Source organism: Phasianus colchicus, chromosome 14, assembly GCF_987193195.1.
Source record: "Phasianus colchicus chromosome 14, bPhaCol1.hap1.1, whole genome shotgun sequence".
Lineage (NCBI taxonomy): Eukaryota > Metazoa > Chordata > Aves > Galliformes > Phasianidae > Phasianus > Phasianus colchicus.
In genome coordinates this window covers 12,636,223-12,652,603 of record NC_143449.1, presented here as the reverse complement: position 1 = coordinate 12,652,603, position 16,381 = coordinate 12,636,223, and the positions used below count along the sequence as shown (strand labels likewise).

Genomic DNA, 16,381 nt, shown 5'->3' with positions numbered 1-16,381 from the left:
CTTTTTCGTTCTTGATAACAAATCAGCATTATTTACTGGATAATCATTTATACATGATTAAAAAAAAATATTCTGAAGATAAATACTAAAATAGACTTTTCAGTCATCAAATCTATGAAGTGTTAATTTAGTTTTCCAATTCAGTGTAAGAAATGAGTGTCTTGTCTTTCAAAGTCTGTCAGACACAAAGTTTATTGAGTGGCACAAGTTCTACTTATAAAAACAATACCCGGACTCTTTAAAAAAAACAAAATCTGAAGGCAGACATCAGTATTGCATTTCTAATTACAGTCATTGGTGGTATGACATTATAATAATGCCACTCTATTTATTTGCCTCATTTTTGTGTTCTCACAGCTAGTTGCATGGTTTTCTTTTTTTGTTAGTCAGCAGAGATGAGACACTTACATCTCTTAATGATTCTACATCAATATTGAGCTAGAAATACCCTCAGCAATTTTACAATTTATCTTCTGATATAGTCAGCAATCATGTAAGATGAGACTATAGAAACATTATCAAACTTAACTTATTCTCATTATTTTTTAATATTTTTTTTTTCTTCATAACTTATAGTGTTTTCAAAACTTACTTTCTGATGTTTTGCTATACTTATCTCCGTGATTTCATTGCAACTATGAAGGGTTTCATTGCCAGTCATGTTGGGGTCTTACCCAACTTCACATTTCCAACTTCACATCAGGAAGAACTGATAAAGAGTAATTAGAGGGTGAGGGGAAAAGCCCATCAGTTTTAATTTAATCTTTTTAATGGAAACTATTGAATGATTGGGTTTATGTACCGTGGTCTGTGATGGTCACTAAAACAGAGCTAGTTTCTCCAGTCACACTTGATTCATTATTAATAATTGAGGATTGGGAGAAAGTGGTATCTTCTAGACCTTTTGAGATTATCCTAGAATAAACAAGGTAATGACTTACCTAAACCAGTGGAAAGAATCAGGCTAACGTATCAACTAAGGACTGAAAAGATGGCCTTAGAGATGCTTTGGGAATGTAATCTAAGAATGTCTTATTGAAAGAGAAAGAAGCAATAAGACTCTTTTTGTTTGTATGTGTTTGGTGTGTCGGTTTTGTTTAACTTTCTTTTTCTAGCTTAGGGCCAGAACACAAAAACCTATAAGCATTTAGTGATCAGCAGGACAAAGATTCTTGCTACAGAAAATCTTAGAAAATCCCCTTTTATAAGAAAGAAAGGGACAGAGTCTTTGGCAGAGTCTGTTGTGACAGGACAAGAGGAAATGGTTTTAAACTAAAAGAGGGTAGATTTTCACCAGATATAAGGAAAAAAATTATTACAATAAGGGTAGTGAAGCACTGGAAGAGGTCTGCTCAGAGAGGGGATTGATGCCTCATCCCTTGAGACATACAAAATCAGGATGGATGGGGCTGTGAGCAATCTGATCGAGCTGTTGATGTTCCTGTCCATTGCAGAAGAGTTGGTGTAGATAACCTTCAAGGGTCCTTTTCAACTCAAATTATTCTATGATTAATAAAGTCTGAATCAGATGCTGTAATTTTCCTGGGACAGAAAGGCTAGGGAGAGACTGCTCTAATTTTTTAGAATAAAACTATGTTAGAGAAATATGGAGGGAACTGCATAGAAAGAGTTGAAGTTCTAGTTGTAATGAGACACAGTGAATATGTTGATTTTTGCAGTTCTTGAATGATGTAAAATAACTCAATATACTATTTTCATGTTTTATAGGGAGTTCTTTGAAAATATCAATGTACAACTATGACCTGTCTACTAAATTCGTGCAACCAGTAATATATGCGTAAGATTATATACTAACACTCTAAGATTATATAGTTTCTTTTTCCTATAATTCTTGATCCTTTTCAGTCCTGATACAAATATTAGAGGATTCATTGGCTTTGCAAGAGAAAAAAAATATTAGATGACAGAAAGTCTACTGAGATCCCTGCTAATCATTACCATAAACATTTTTATCTTTTTTGCACAGAAGAAATTGTTGACTTTTAGAAATAAAGTTGCTGTGGTGACAAATTATAAGCAGAGAGCACTGTACTTTCCCCAGGAGAAGACAATGAAGTAGAAGATTGCTTTTTTTCAGAAAGAACATTTTGTTCTAGATCAAATCTACATCCAAACTGATAGATTATCATTGCCTTATAAATATATATATATTTTTGCACTGACTTCTCTAAGTTAGTAATTCCAAGAAGAAATGCAAAGTTGAATAAATACGTAGTTGCACCAAAAGTGAAAGAATGCTAGAAATTCACTGTTATTTGATATTTAAGCTTGCATCGTTTTTCATTACATTATATGGCTCTTACAAATATATTACATGCACTTCCAATTTCTGGCTCTATTTTGATTAATTATTATCTGTATTACTCTTTCATTTTTGAGAATGTCTTGAGAGCACCCTCAGCATCTGCCCACACTGAGTGGCTTTAATAACTAGTGCTCAGTTTCATTTCAGATCTTTTCAAAGTGCACCACCACCTTCACCACAGATACCACTGTTTCAATTCCCTCTCTACCAGGATTGCTGAAACAGAATAAAATAAATCACAGCAGTGACTTTAGGATTTGCTGCTGCTACATTCTCCTTGATAATTTCTTCCAAAAGTCCTAACTTTGTTTTTAAATTGTCAGAACAATGAAGCAAACTTCTTAAATAAAAAAATAAATAAATGAAAAAATTGAAGTCTGAACTAGCTTTTGGGCAGGTGAAGTAGGTTTCAGTGCTTTGTGCTATAGTGTATTTGTACCAGCTTTACGCTGTACTGATTCCATTTCTGGAGTTTTTACTTCTCCTTTTGAAGGGCCTGAATGCATTTTTTCTCTTGGTGAATACAGGTAGGTTCATTAATCTGGTATTTTTTTTTCACTTGTTCCCTCATCTTTCATTTTCCATATCAGTAACAGCAAGATGTTGCCCCCAGTGAGCTCTTACCATGTTTGTCCTGCATGCATGCTAAAATTCTCCATATAACTACAAATATTCCACTCTTTGAACACGTTCTAATTTACTTCTGTATTGACAGGATTCTTACTGCTTGGAGAAGTGCAGGGTTCAGGATCCATTTCATTGTATCATACTATGCCTATGATCAGATAAACAGGATATTGTCTGCTGTAGCAGAAAACTCAGAATTTGTCAAAACATTTCTGATAGAGCAGATTAGGATTTTGTCACAACCTTTAACTTTGCTGTTATTTTTCTGCAGTATATAAAGTAATGTTGTGAGTTTCTTTCTTAACTAGACAACTATCTAATGTTCACACACATCTATGTTTGGAATTACTCAACACACCCTAGCATAATAACACATAGGGACCCTCTTAAGTATTACAGATCTGTACTAAAATACTGATGTGAAACTACTTCAAATTGAAAAACATAAACACCCTTTTTCCTTCCTCACAGAGGACAGTGTTGATATTCAGGCTTTCACCTTCATCAACAGTTATGAGAAATTTTCAAAAAAGTAATACTTCTTCCTACAACTGTAATTCTGAAGAGTTATAGCAGCTAAAAATATGAATGCAATTGAAAAGCTCCTTATTTTTCTCTCCCTATCCTTTTCCCTTCTCTCCCTCAACATGTTCAATCTCTTCCTTTCCTGCTCCAATCTCTTACAAGCTTATTTGATAATTCATTAAAGTTAGAAACATTACAAATTTTCATCTCAAGCTCATAAATAAAGAAGCATATAGATAGGATTTAATATTGCTTATCAAGTCACCTTTTTTCAATTCAAGGTTTTATTCTGAGTTTGTTAGACTATTTCTTCCAAAGAGCTAAGGTAAATTCCAGTTACATTTTTTTTTGTGGACAGTGAATTACAGATGGAGTTCTGAATTAATACTTTCCTTTGTAATCAAATCTTTTGACTCTATTTACACAGTCAATGAAAACTGAAAAAGTCATTTAGAACCAACAGCAACTTTCTTTAGAAACTTGCATAATAAATATAACAGTCTGATATTTCTCTACTTCTATTACACATAAACAAAACACTCTACTTCAGAAGCAGGTTAAAACAGAAGCACGTAAATACCCTGATGTGCCTATTGTCCGCAAAAAATGGAGTGTGTCCTCTTCTGTATAATTCTACTCTTACCACAGTGTGACATGAATCCCTACAGGACAACTTTCCCTTTGGTTTTCCTCTTCCTTCATAGTGTCTTGTGTTATTCCATTGATTCCTTCTGACTTTTATAGAAGACAGAATTTTTCCCTTTAATAGATCTTTTTTTTTTTTTTTTTTTTTTCCCCATCTGTTTCTCTGACCACCTTATTTAAGACAGAGGAAAGAAAGATTTATTTTTTCCCTGCAAGCAAGAAGAATAGTATTTTTACCAAGAAATCATGGTCTCTGAAAGATGAGAGTCCAGTGAGTCCCTAAATCTTCTAGCTATCTGTATTTGTTATACAGCTTTTTATCTTACAGTAAGAGATTTCTCTGAAGCCAAAAAATAATACTTTCTAACTATGTTTTTGTTCTCTGAGAAGAGCTACATCTCCAGGCGACTTTTTTTTTATTTTTTTTTAATGTTTTATAGAATAAATTCAATTTATTCAGATATAACTCATATCTTATTTAAATCTGAACTGGGTAAACAGTCTGGAATCTGTACTAATGATAGTTAGGTGCACAGATCTGCTTGGTCATGAAAATCTGTAGATGCAGAGCCCAATACTGTATGCATCTAGCTTCTAATAAATAAGTGTAGATTACATATTCTACAGCTACAAACTGAATTTGGGAACAGTGCCGTTTTTCCTTAGAGAGAAGCTACTGCATTTTTGTTCTTGAGGATGTTAAAGGTCTCTAATGATCTTTCAAAAATAATATAGGGCAGCTAATTATCTCCTGGAAATGGTCTCACTTCAGCTTTGTTGAAATACATGGTATTATTACTAGTGAGAGGACAAGGAAAAAATATCTCAGATGTTGGCCGTGAGAAATGCATATTTACTAGTGATTTTTTCAGTCAACTACTTTGATTATATGAAAAAAAAAAAAAAGTCTGTGCAGGAAAGTGACTTATTACGGAAGAGGAAACGACCCTTTGTAGTATCCTAGTAGTCAGGAGAGATCTTGTTTTGATTTTTATTATTAGAATTATTGTGAAATCATGCAGGCTTGGCTCTGCATATCCAAATGCTTAATTAAAAAAAAAAAAAAAAAAGAAAAGAAAAAAAAGAAAGTGTTGGGGGAGGATTTGAAATCTGGAAAAGGGAAAGGAGATAGATGAATGAAACTCATTTACCTTGTCTCTTACCTACTTGAGCGAGTAACTTTATGTGTTTAAAAGAGGCAATCTGCCATTTCACACTCAAACCCTGTCAAATGAATTAATTCCATACAAGCTAAATTAAAATAGACCCTTCCATAGCCTCAGTGAGCAGAAACCCATCAAGTAGCATGTAAACTACCTTTATTAAGAATGGATTCTGCACTTTCTGACTTTGTGTCTCATGTTTAATTTGTTGTCTTTAGCAGCAATGCATTTCCTGAGAAAAATATTTGAGCAAAAAGGCACAAGAGAGCTGACCTGTACACTAGTTATTTTACAGACACACGAGAATTTAACAAGAATATAGTCAGTGAAGTCCTCTGGCGGTTACTCAAACTTGAGTGCTGCTATACAATATCTTCTAGAGTATCACCAAATAACCAGTACATGGTGCACATAAAATGAAGACAAATTTCTCTTCACTTTCTTTGCTATTTTTCATTGGTAGTGTCTTCAGGAAAAGACAGTGAGAGAAAGTGAGAACACAGTTTTCCTGACAGATAAGAATTAAGGTAAGCACCACCAAGAAGTCATTTTTTGTTTTACTCTTTTAGTAAACTTGTTTGCTTTAGTAATAAAACTTTTGGATTCTGTCCTTTCACAAATGTTGACTGTAGCATCAGATATAAAATTATTTATGATGCTTTTTTCTTTAAAACAAAAGCTGACATATTTTTTTACTGGCAGCATGGAGCCCGAATAAACCGAACTATATTCTGTAAATAACAACAATAGCTAATATTACTGCCATACTGAAATTTGCCTAGCTGTTTTCTGATATTAACATTTTATAATACCTGATTATTATATAACCAGAATTATGTATTGCCTAATGAGTAAATTTGTGTTACTATTATTAAAATATTGCTAGTATTATGTAAAATAACAACACGAGTTGTTTAGCCCTCAGTGTTAGGAAAAGAAGCAATACTAATAAATCTAACTACCAGGGACCAACGTTTATTTTTTATTCTTTTCCTCTAACAAAATCTCATTATAACAAGTTTGAGCTCTGTACTGCTTTTAGAGATGCTATCAAGAATACATCCCAATTTATCCTCCAAAACTGGCTAATTTACATTTGTATGCAAGATGCAGAAACAGATTTCACAAAATACACACACCCAAGAATAGGGTAGATAGCACTTAATCTTACATGCATTATTTATGATCTTCATTTGTCTTTTAATCTGTGTAGATTCTGTGAATTGTTATGGACTGATATCTCTGGAGCATCTAGTGTGCTCTACATGCAGAAAACAGAAGAGGCGCAGAGCAGCAGTGTATTGGGAGAGGAATGTATGTTTTTCAAGATCAAGGGAGAAATTAGGAATATAATGAAGCATTCAACCTCTGAGTAACAAGAGACAAATTTGCTCCAAATCAAATGAAAATTTCTCAGCAAGAAGAGAGTCTTTCTGTACAAATATCTATCATTATAGATTAGGGGCTTGATTACCTCAGTCTTTCTAGAGATTCTAAGGCACTTAGGGTGTGATCTTGAAGATCTTGTGGTTTTGTGTTTTTGCAGCACCTAGATTGTAATAAGGCTTGATGTGTTTTTTTCATTGGGCTGAGTTGCTCTGGGTTTTATTCCATTTCAATTGTTACATGTCACAAAGTCACAACTTTTTTTTTTTTTTTTCACACCAAACATATCTGTTCTCAGTCAACTATGCCCTCAGCAAACCTGTCTTGTAATTAAGCTATTGAATGACCCTAAAGACTACTTGAAAATCCTAAATAATAAGTATGCCCTTTATTTAACAAAATTAAAAATAAAAGTAAATTACTTCCCCTCAAAATCACATGCCTTATTTTGAAGCTAGCCTTAAATGCTGTTTAGATTTAAGGAAATGAAATGGAAAATTCTGAAATCTTTTTTACTAAATCTGGCAGTCTTCCAAATGTAAAGCCCAAAGCCAAATATTCATTTTAGCCATATTTTGTTTGGAAAAGATGTTTTGAGGAAATTAGCTTGGTTTAATTCTGGAACTCTTTAATAATGTATGGTTGCTGACGTTGATTAGAATAAATATTGTGTATTTGAAACATATTAGACTTGTCTGTATAAATAGGCAGTTAGCATACACTTAAAGATAGTCAAGTAACTCCAGTACCAAGAAACTGTAACAACCATACAGACTCCAATATTAATTTAAAGCATTCATTTTGTCCTATTATTCTTCATTATGATTATGTGAACTTTTTTTCATACTTCTCAGAAATTCAATCAACATTTATCTAAAATCATCAAAATGCATATCCAGAAGTTAAATTGAAGAAAGTAAGTCTAAAAGCAAAACTACCTTCTATCATCATAGCAGATAATCAGATCTCCCTGATTTCCACCATCACTTGGCAAATTTGTCTGCCCAAGGAATGCATACTGAGGCTGTTTCCCAAGATGTGGCTTAACACTGTACAGTGATGGCTGCTCGCTTTGTTTTTTGTTTTTCCTTCCTTGAACTGTTCACATATTGAGCCATGCAAGTTATTTTTTTCCTCCTCCATCTCATTTTCCTCCCCATGACCCTCAGCCCTGTCCTACTGAAAAGAGGGAGTGTGAATGCAGTGGCATAGTGCTTACTGCCTGTTGGTGTATAGCCATGACTTGAGGTCAGTCACTTCTGCACAAGACTGAGTCAAACTCTGTCCCCCTCTTCTGAAACTTGAACAGTACAATGAAGATGACAATTTGAATGCCAGTTACTTCTAGCTGGCAACTGATATACAGGTCCAAAAGAAGTCTGAAAGGAAGATCTCCTCTATTTTCTTTTCCCTTTATTTGCCATAACATTTTTGGATTGGAATATTTATCAGTTGTACTTACAACAATAGCTGTTACAAACAGCCTACGGTCAGAGCTGAACAGCTGAAGCCCTGGCAAATGCTGTTTCAGTTCCCTGAACAATAGGAGGTGGCTGTCTAATACACACAGTACATTCTGCAAGATTTCTGTGCCTGGTTAAGTTCATTCTGAGGATTGCTTATCTAAGTCTTCCAGTGCTCTCATCATCACATTGGTCAGCCATGACCTATCAGTACTTCTGTGGAAATTAATAATTGCCGTCTAAGTAAAATGGATGCAACTTTCTTATATTCAAGAATATGTAACAGGAAAGGCAAATTCGGTAATGTGCTCCAGTAGGTAGAGTCCAGTGTTCATTTGAACATTATACTCAAACTTTACTTATTAAGGTTCCGTTCTGTCAGGGGGGTTGTGCCTTCGTGTATGTATGCTTATGAATAAAATGCAGTGCAAATAAAAACTACTTAAACATGCTTTGTTTTGAACACATGATGAATATACTGAACATATTGGTTTAAAACACTTTTCTATACTGGGATAGCAGCATTTTAAGGAAGTCCATTTTTGCAGGAAACAAACTAATTCAGCTGAGAATACCATAAAACCAGTAATGCTATCAGGACAAAATAGGGCTCTTATCTCAAAGGGATTGATTGATTGATAGTCATTTCACGGAAACAGTTATTTTTAGAAATTCAAATTAGTTTCCATTAACGCTACTGCTTTTAATTATAAAAAAATAGATTTATTGAAATTGAAAGTGAGGCTTAATAAGATGAATATTAAACCTCAGAAATAGTTTGAAAAATTCAATTTGGCTTCAACATTTTATGTTTTTCAGATATGAACAGATTATTCCCTTTGAAATTCAGGGTAATGTTTTTACCAAAAATAGTTTATACTTCTAAATAACCAAGTCTGAAATATCAGGTCTTTGATTTTTGTTAAAGGAAATGTGTTGACAGATATTTTGCTAACCTGGAGAATTCAAAGTGAAAAGAAATTTCAAAACAGATGTTTATATATAAATATCAGAAATATTTCAAAAAAAAAAAAAAAAAGAGAGAGAAAAGTAACTTCCCTTCTTTTTGCTTGTAAAGCTCGTGTAATGTAAGACATAAATAAATAAATAAATAAAATACTGGATTTTTTTATTTACTTACATCTCTATTTTTTTCACAGGCCACGTGTGATAATGAAGTTTGTTACTACATTCAATGACATCTGGTTTTGGACAAACTAAATCAAAAATAATTGGTAAAGTACTTTTTATGCAATTGCAAGTACCAAGGTGTTACACGAAAGAGAGATGCTGTTGAATTACTTTGCTTGGATTTCTGAAAGTTACTTGATAAGCATGTTTTTCTAAAGAAGGTGAGCTGCTGCAAGATAGTATGAATTATTAATATTATTATTGATATTATTATTTTATTTTGCCATGGAGAAAAAATATTTGGCAGGTAAGAAGTGGTAAATTTTAAATATTCTTTGTGGAGATAGTGACCATAAGATTCCATGGGGAGAGCCTGTATTGGGCCCATACTCTAATTATCACTTGTAAAAAAAAATGTAAATATTGAGAAAACACAAGATTTTTGATGATACTATGAATGTTAAGACCAGTGGCAAAGAGATGCAGAATTTTGTGCTTTTTGTGGATATTAAACACACAAATGGTTGAAGAATAAACATATTTTGTTTTTAACGTAAAATTTTTATTTTATGTTGCTTATAAAAGTAATTTGCAAAATTACTGACTTTAAATCTGTCATTGCATGTAGTCAATGACATGTAGACCTTCAATTGGCTGAAGGAGAAATTTTCAACAAGACATTTAAACAAAACAACTGACAAGGGAAATGATAGTTGAAATTTAATATTGATAAATGCCAGGTGAGGAAAAGGCTATTCTAAATTTACATGTATGTGAAAGAGTATTTTTATACTTACTTAGGCTAAAGGAATGTAAATGAAATCTTTGGAAACAGAGAGCAAGATATTCTGCCACAATGCCAGGTCTCAAATATTGTCCCAGGTTTTTTGTTTGTTTGTTTTTCAGGATTCTTTTCCCTGTACTTCAAAATCTCACAGAAACACTGGAGAATTGGTATCTAAGGACAAGCACAAATATGCATTTTCTGTACAAAGAATGGTCCCGTACTCTGCAGGTCTCATGATTTAAGGAGAATCTTTGATGAAAGGGAAGAAGAGGTTAAAGATCGCTAGTTTATCTGTAATTGAATGTAATCTTAACATTTTGTGAGGTCTGCACCAAAAAAAGGAGGGAAAAGTTTTGAAGAATATTAAAGTAATTGCTAAGTTTTTAATACAATAATTTGTCTTCTGAGCCTTTTCCTAGCATTTAAAAAAATGGATAGAGTGAAGATGATGATGAACAATTGTGAAAATCTGTTTTCTACAGGAGATTTTAAATATTGTTTGATTAAAACATGTACAGTAATTTTATAGAAATAGATTTTAGGCTAGTTTAAATGCTTTTTTTTTCTCACAGCACTCGTCTAGAAAGTGGGCCAAGCCATAGGTGAAATCCTTTCAGAGTTGAGTTATATTTTATATCATCTTTGCAGCAAAATTTAGCTAAGGAAGTTTTTACTTCCTTTTGTCTTTTTTTTTTTTTTTTTTTTTTGGTGCTTCATTGTCTACTTCCTGACTTATCATTATTATAGTACATATTATTATTATTATTTTTAGCTCAAACTTCACACAAGCTGAGTATATTACACATATCCATCTAATACTAATTGTGAGAGACCCAGTTAAAAGTCACTCTCTGTGCCACATTAAAATATAAAAATAGCTGAATACTGTAAGGGAAACATAGAAGATAATGACCCAAGACAGCTAGTAGCTATCTGCAAGCCAATTGTGAAGATCTTGTATTTGTAACAAAGAAAACAACAATAAATATGAGCTGGACTTGATTTCAATTTTTATCCTAATGTTGGCAAGTTGATAAATAGTGTGGCATGCAATTCTTTTTTTAAAATACTTCCCAATATCTAAGCTTGCAGCACACTAATGTCTCCTGAATTCTGTTTCTTCAGCATTAAACCTTATTCTGCAGTAATCAAACCCATAACACAGAGAAATGTGGACAAGTTGACACAATAAAGATCAGAGTTCAGTCACACTGAAGCAACTTGAGAAACCACAAGTTTATGGGTAAATATTACTTTGACATCTTGAAAAGATGTGTTAATCAAACACAGAGTGCCATTATTATAGCCACTTTATATGAACAGTCTGTTTTTATTGCTGAATTCTTGTGGTCTGTGCTGTTAATGAGATACTGCAGATAAGAGTAAATATAGAGAAAGTGCAAGGTAAGCAGGTTCGAGCTGTTAGGCATTTACGGTCATCTGAAAATGCAAATTAGGTAGGTTCAGAGTTCTAGTGGCAAGAAATGTTGGAAACAAGATGAACTAAATGGGGGATTACAAACGACAAAGGTTAGGTAGTGCATCCTACTTGGAGAAATACCAGTAAATGAAGAGTAGGGTTTTATCAAATGAATCAGCAGTCGTCACGGTGGCTGGACGCCGTGAGAAAAGGACTTACAGGCTAGCAAACAAAGACAGTAAGCATAGGCAGTGTGTGAAACTATTTAGGAAAAGTGAAAAGTGTGTAGTAGGTGTGAAGAGCAGTTTATTTTAGGAACAGAAAAGGTGAGAAAATTCATTTAGCAAATGCTGAGAAGAATCTTGTGCTGTCATGCAATGAACGCTTTATACTCATAGACTTTTTTTTATAAAAATATTTGTATGCAGAGCACCAGGCATACTTATAATCTTGTTCTTTATCATGTGTAAAAATATAGTTGATATCTACCAAATTGTTAGAAATGGGAGAAGCAATTAGATTTCGGTGCTGTAGAAATTCTATTTACATAGGCTTGTATATTAAAACTTTATTTAAATGTAACTTCTTTGTACGTTGATCTTCCATCATATGTAGACAATCTTCATGAAAGAGTTCAGGTTGAATCATCTACATTTTAACAATAACCTCAAATTGTCTTTTTTTTTTTTCTTTTTTATCTGCTTTAAGCAATTGTAACTATTAAATACTGGATATGGATAGAGATATGGAAAAACAGTTATAGAAGTACATTAACTTCTCTTTTTTATTCCCAGCACAAGTCCTTGTGTATAAAAAAAAAAATAACAATAATCATAGCTCAACTGGAGTGTCATAAATTTTCTGGCAAAACAGTTGGGAAGGATACACACCAGATTTTAATGAAAAATGATATTCCAACAGCAATTTCTCTTCTATAATGAAGGAACTTCAATTTCCATTGATCTCATCTGTAGATGTATCACATAAGAATCTTGTAAGTAACAAGATTTAAAGCATTAAGCTTAAGTTGACATCTTCTCTCTTAAATTTAGCTGTAACTTGTCACCCTATTTATATACTTCACAAAGCAGTAGGCAGCTTTGCATGAGATTATTCCCAGCAGGAGATCATAGAAAACCCCATCTTCCAAAACACTCTATCTTACTCAAATGATGAAAACAAACAAACAAAAAATATATGGCGTTTAAAAATAATTTTAGCTATACTTTCTTCTTAAAATTCTTCTGTTTCTTCTAGTTCAGTGGTGAAATTCACACAAATTATGGTAATTCTTTCTCAGTTCCTCATCACGTAGAGTGATTCTATTCTGCTTGTTAGCTTTCTTTTGAGCCCTATTTTCTGTGAAATATAGTAAAATCTGTAATGAGATATATACTCTGAAGGACTGTGTGATGGCCAAGGGGAAAAGAAAAGGAACAGCGCACAAAGGAGTAAAAGACTAGTCTGACTAGTAAGTATTACAAAGATTGCTACTTACTCGCTCATATTCCGTTTGTAATGGATGATTGAAAGGAGCAATGCTGAAACCTTCCTTGTTAATCAAAGAGTTAGGACGCAAGAAGTGCTGTCAATTCTATATAGAGAAAAACAACAATTCCAAGTAAATCCCTTACCACTTCTAGCAGTGTGGAAAAATACTAAACATGCTGGACAAGAGCGAAACAGTGCCATACAGTAAAGAAACATGGATTAGCTGGAAAATGAGCTTTGAAATTGATTAAGGTGAATCAAAAAAAACTCTAGATGTATATACTACATAACATAATACAAATACAAGCTTACTAACCCAGAGACCCCTGAAAACTGTATGACTTCTTTGTATTTGTAAGTGTCAGAGATAACATAAGAAAACATTTCTCCTCTCCTTATCCCTTCCCATTGATGAAGGCTAGAACTTTAAACTCTCATTAAACTTCAACCAAAAATATTCTGGTTTTGTTATGCATTTGTAAAACTACAATTTTATTACTGGGTCTATGTGCTCTTTCATTACATGTGACCATTGAATGAAATGTGTGTTTAAGTATAAAAAAATTAATCTTTGTCATGTCAAATGCTAACCTTAACTGTCCAACTATCTCCATAAGTATAGAGCCAAAAACTGCCTATAATAGCACACAGGAGTTGGTGAATTAATCTAACCTGATGAAGTGTGTCACCTCAGTGCATAAATCATTTGGAATTATGTCATTTGATATGGAAGGAGTATGTGAAGAAAAATAAATGAGCCACAGCTGAGAGAAGCCTGCTAATAGGTAGGGCCTTAAGTAACTGTGAGCAGCTGGTGGGAGTCAATTTTGGCTGTTTGATTTCCTGGTGATTCTGGGGTATGTATTTTTTTTTATTAAAAAAGAAATAGTTATATATACAGCTGAATAATAGAACCATTATTGTGTTTGTCCTTGTGTCACTTGTATGTAATGTATAATGTATAACTTTGTAATACCTTTTTCAAACATTTTTGTATTTTGAGTTACAACTATCATGACATCAATTGCTACTTAACATGTTTTGATGCTATTATAGAAAAATTATATAATGCAAACCATCAATAAGTAAATGTTATTTTTAATTGCTAAAATATTTATGTGCAATTTACATTAGTAACTCAAGTAATTTACATATATTTGACTAATTCAGAACCCTAATATTTTCTGTTTCCTACAGAAAGTTTAAAAAAATCAGTACGCTTTTATTTTAAACTCAGCACGCTTCACAAGAAAGAACGGATGGCAGAAATTGCCAATCAGTTCTAAAGCTTTAAATGGTTAATACCTTCCAGCAAATTTACTGTACTACCAAAGCTAATTAGGATACTTTTTGCCATAATTATATGTTTATTAGTAAAAAGTCATTACTGCTAACTATTATGTTAAGAATAAATGACCGCACAAAATATGAAGTAATTTAATAACTTTAAAATTTTGGACTATTATAATCTCCACAGACAAAATTTGATACTTTGTCTATGGCTCACAGCAGGTTTAATGGACAGCAAGAGAGTGCAGTAAAGTGTGAACCAAAACATTAACTACAAACAAAGAGAAATTTCTTCTCAGCCACTATCATTTCAAGCTTTTAAAGTGGCAGAGGATGCTGGATTCCTAACACATACAATAATGTGCCTGTTGTAGCTTCCATAAAAACAAATCACCAGCATTGCTTTTGGAACAACCTACATATTTAATGAGTTACAAAGTGGAGCTGAGACCTTTGAACCCGATTTTTCTCTCAGCTCCAACAGGTAAAAGATTGTCCTTACAGTGTTAGGGTCTGCACTGAAGAGCTGAAAACAAGGCTCATGGGGAACTGCTGGCTGAAATACAAGGTTGTGGCTTTAAAAGGAAAAGTGAATGTATCAAGATGAAACAGTTTGTGAGGAGGTGAAAAAGGCAGGTATGGTGCATTGACTTTGGCCAGCTGACAACACTGCTGTTTCCCTCCTCATGAAATTAGTGGGTAAATAAATAAATAAATAAATAAATAAATAAAAGCTGATTGGCCAAGGTAAATGTAGGAAGATCATTTATCCATGCCCATAGTGTCCAAAACAGTCTCCATGGGCTGCCAGGCTGCCTCTGTTCTTAGCACTCAGTGCTCTCCTCCTCCCCGCTCCATTTTCCTCTGGCCTCAGCGTTAGCAGGCTTGTTTCTGCTTTTCCTTTGTCCCGCTCTCCAGCACTGAGCCTTTTCTGGAACGTTCGCACAGCAGCTCTGCTGATGGCTCAGCTGTGGAAGTGGCTGTGGTAGGCTGGGCCTTTCTCCTCGGAGAGCCCGTCCTGCTGCCGTGCCAGCACCTGGCTGCTCACAACAAAAGGTTTGGGGAGAAAATGAAATAAGTTTTTGAAACTTCCCAAAGTCATTTCAGCGTAATAACAGATGTTAGTCTAGGAAAGACTGCAGTAGAAGTTAAGTCTGGAATAGAGGCATAAAATGTAAAACAAGTTGAAAATTATTGATACAGTACTTCCTACTTAGTGAAATCATTGAGGCTTTTCATCCCAATTTTAGGGCACTCAAAATCTAAAATATTAAGTCTGTGCAGTGTTTCCTGTAAAGTGTTAGTAAATAAGAGACAAAAATTCTCACTGCACAAGATAAAGAAATGGCCAAAAATGCTATCATAGCCTTTGTTTGAAATGCATGATGAAGAGGCAAGTGTTCAGTGTGGTGCTGCTCAATGCAGTGCATCCACTGGAGTTTTTTTTTTCTCCTCAATCTCTGCTTCCTTTGTAGTAGAGCTACAGATTCCCCTATTTGTAAGAAGTAAAAGGAGCTGCAGGTTATCACATAGCATGCATCATCATCACTTCTTGTCTAATCACCTTAGACAATTAATTTCAAGCTCTTTCAAGTATTATAAGCTTGGTAGAAAATCAGGACCATCTCAGGAAACTGTTTTTTAAATATTGTAGAACTTTACTCTCTTTTTTTTTCTTTCCAGTAGGTTTGCAGCAAAATCAGCCAAATTATATTAGTTATGCTTTAAATTCCAATTTCCACAGTTCTTTCGTTCTGTATCTCCCTCTTTTTTTCATCTCAACACCTCACTTCCTTAGATTTTTAGTGTAACGAATCTCAAACTCCAGTGAATAAAATGAAATAGAAAAAGAGGAAGCTATCATGAGTTTCTGAATTTGTGTTTCCCAGGTTCAGAAAGTTTTCTGGGGTTTGATGATATTCCAGCCATTTCTATAGTCATTAGCTGCCGTTGCTGCTCTCTACAGTCTTCCTTATTTTGTCCATCAATAGTTACTGACCCTAGAAATCAAGAGTGGTGAAAATGAGAAAATAAACAAACAAAAAAACTGATAATATATATGGGTTCTGCTTTCTTACAATGGTTTGAAAACACTGATGCCACCACATCTGAAAGCTTCTTGTAAGT

General features: G+C 33.7%; 1 long non-coding RNA gene across 2 annotated transcripts in view; it reads left to right on the top strand.

The window, feature by feature from the left end:
* Positions 1-10,608, top strand: part of LOC149916022 (uncharacterized) — a 28,317-nt gene extending 17,709 nt beyond the window's left edge. The window contains exons 2-4 of one of the 2 annotated variants that reach the window (XR_016471221.1): positions 5,750-5,813; positions 9,296-9,370; positions 10,173-10,608. This is a non-coding gene — a long non-coding RNA (uncharacterized LOC149916022). Of the gene's footprint in view, positions 1-5,749; positions 5,814-6,499; positions 6,616-9,295; positions 9,371-10,172 lie in introns of those variants that run through there. The other variant, XR_016471222.1, reaches the window with a different exon arrangement.
* Positions 10,609-16,381: the final 5,773 nt, after the last annotated feature.